Source organism: Charadrius vociferus, unplaced genomic scaffold (assembly GCF_000708025.1).
Source record: "Charadrius vociferus isolate BGI_N301 unplaced genomic scaffold, ASM70802v2 scaffold32, whole genome shotgun sequence".
NCBI lineage: Eukaryota > Metazoa > Chordata > Aves > Charadriiformes > Charadriidae > Charadrius > Charadrius vociferus.
The window spans coordinates 12211082-12214275 of record NW_009647856.1 but is presented as its reverse complement, the minus strand read 5'-3'; positions in this window follow the sequence as shown (position 1 = coordinate 12214275).

The window sequence follows — 3194 nt, the reverse complement described above, 5'->3', positions numbered from 1 at the left end:
CATTGTGGGCCACAGGATTCCTAGTGCAAACATTTTAGGAAACCTGAGAAGCCAGGCCAGCTCAGGGATCCTTTTCATATCTCTTGTAATTCTCTTTATTAGATTTCCACTGATTTTTGGAGTATCTCCAGTGACTGTGGGCTCTGGAGCTAGATGGATGCTCTAGACAGCTGCTCCCCTAGTCCTCTCTCACTAGTGAAGGACCCAGAGGAGCTCACTCATTTGCTTGGTTATGGGACCAAGGCCTTGTGGTTGGACCCCATGTTTGAGGCAGTACTGCACTGTCCATCTGCACACCACCCTGTCTGGCAGAGATGGAAATGCAGGACCCTTCAGTAGGACCAGGGAAGAGGCAAACTGAGATGTTCTGTGAAAGAAACCTTTTCACAGCTTCTGTTCCTTGCTGAAAGGCAGTAGCAACAGCAATGATTTCATCAGAGGAGCCAGAAGCTGCACAAGAAAATCCTTCCTGATGCTATGGAGATCTGTCTCTCACACATTCCTCCCTCACTCTGCTGTATGGCAGTGCCTATCAGGCTGGAGACAACACGCCCAAGGGGATCCCCAGCTTCTCATCATAGGCAACTATAAGGGCAAGCACTGGGCAGGAATGACTCTGCTAATCAGCACATGAGCAAGAGTCTTCAGCTAGACGCGCCAGCCTCACCCTGCGTCTTCTTCCCCTGGCTCATGCTTGAGACTTCCCAGCTGCATAGCCCTGATAACTGCTACTTGTGCAGTTTATGTGCTCAGCAGAGCTTGGTATTTCAATAAGCGTAAGTGGATTTAGGATGCTATATAAAGATATTATCTCAAAGTCAGGCGTTGGTTGGTACAACCAACCTCTTTTGTGATGGTCAGGACAGAAGCTCTGCCTTGCATCAGGCCCCACCCTGACTTTATGGCCGAGTCCCTGGTAGTGTCTGAGGCTGTTTACACCATTGAAGAGGGATTCGGGCAGCCCAGTGCCCATCAAAAACAAGTAATGGTTGAAGATTATGCCCACATGGTATCCATGGGATCTCACGAGTGGTGCACAACTACAATTACTGACAGAGCACAGCCTCTGAGAGGCTTGCTAAAGGGTGGTGAGAGGCCCACTGATGCTACAGCACCTACCTGCTCGCATGTGCTGTCAGGGGTTGCAAAACAGTTTCACTGCGTAAGAAGGTCGTGATGCTCCAGTAGAAATTTTAAATTTTAAGTTTTAAGCTTTGTTCCATGCTTCATCTTTGAGGCCAGAAAAGATTTTGCTCAAAGGAGGGCTTTTGCCTGCTAGGCTTTCTCCTCCCCACTCTCAGCAAGGAGTAGTAGAGACTCTATTGACCTAAATGTCTGTCTTGTTAGGACTATTGCCTTTTGGAAGATTTTTTTTGGATTAGGCAGGGGATTAGTAACACATGCATTAAGGACTTGTGGTTCTCAAACAAGCAGACTTAATTAGGCAAAGATTAAAGCACACTTCATTGACACCGATCTCTTTCAGGATTCAAAGCGTCAAGTTATTTTGTAGAATTTTATACACTTGGCAACATTGCCGATTTAAACACTTACACGACTTCGAAAGTAGTCATCTGGAGGATTCAAAGCAGCTTAGACATTTATAGTGCCATAAAACCTTAGGCCATAAATTGCACGTGATTAGGGAGTGTGTCACCATCAGTATTTAGAGGCATTTAAAAAAACCCACCAACCTGACTTGTATTTTCATCTAGAAATAAAGTGCCATAAAACTACATGAAAATTATCCTTGCATTCCAGGTAGTCAGCAAGCATCAGGCTTGATAATACATGTGGTTCACAGTCACGACAGGAACTCTGCCAACTGACACAATCGACTCATGAAAGGTTTCAGAGCTCTTCCAGGAGGCTTACGAGATACCCGAGCTGGCCAAACTGCTGCTGGAAGCCTCAAGTGATGCATTTCTCAATTGTTGCACATCACGCAGAATTGATTCCTTTCAGAAAAAAAGTCTAAGCAAATTAGTTTGGATAATCCAAGTCACTCTGCTCTTCTGTTCTCACTCCTTGCACATCTACAAACTGTACAGTTGGGCCTCGCTTTTGTTTTGTCTTAACCAGAGAGCGGACCAGAGTAAAAACCCCTCAGTTTTAATAGTAGCACAGCCCCATGTGTATTTTTACAACGCGTTTCAACTTTCAGAAGATGAAGGAAAAAGTGTTTTGCTTTTACATCTTCAAAATGGTTGTTTATGTAGGCTTAATGACAGCATTTATCATTCTCAGAGATTTAGGACCATTAGAAAAAGCCTCGTGAACTGCAAGTGATCAGAATCGTCAGTCATCTGTTAGCTTTGTCTGTGGCAATGGGAAAGGAAAAACTTCTCCTTTGCACAGACAGCACAGCAGGGGAACAGGTCTCTAGCTACAATATTACGACACCCTTTTGACACTGCTATGGATTTGATTTCAGCGCTCCAAAACAATCCTTTTCCATAAGGGACCGAGGATATGTGCAGGAATGAGAAGATCCCATGCAGCCAAGAACAGCCTGGACAATCAAACGTGTCTACCCGCCTTTTCCAGCCATGCAGCAGATCTCTTGTATGCCACACATTCAAATTAATCCCAGTAATTCAAATTAAACCTCTGTGCTGAAATCTAATTCTTCCAAAACACCTGATGCAAAGTTTCAGTTTTCAACCCCGCTAAAGGCAGTGTTGGTAGCTCTGACATTTACCATGAAGGGAAAAACTAAGGCTAAGTTCTTAAACTGGTCATGAATTTGGCAAGAGCTTTTCTAATCCAGTCCTTGCTCTAGATGTTTCCCACGTACAGACAGGTGCAAAGGAAAAGTGTCACCTAGAAGGGCCCTTCGTAGAGGGTCAATAACAAATTGAATCTATGCTGAAATGCAGCACCAGGCAGCTCCACGGTGTGGGCTAACAGCAGTGCCCCAGTGAACAACAGGGATTCTGGTTCGGTCTCTTCAATTAAAACAAAAACTTGCAAGACTTATAGTAGGGTCAACTACTAAGAGAGCAGAGAGAGGCTGGGGTCCTCTGCAGAACCAGATAAAATGACTTTATTGGGAGAGAAAAGGACACAATTTATTTTCCTGAAGAGATGTGCACATGCACACTCTTGACTGATGAGGTGGTTTCAGCTTTGTGGACTGGGAAATGCAGGAGAGAGATCAAGAAGAGAAAAAACAGGTATCAGAAAGATGAAAG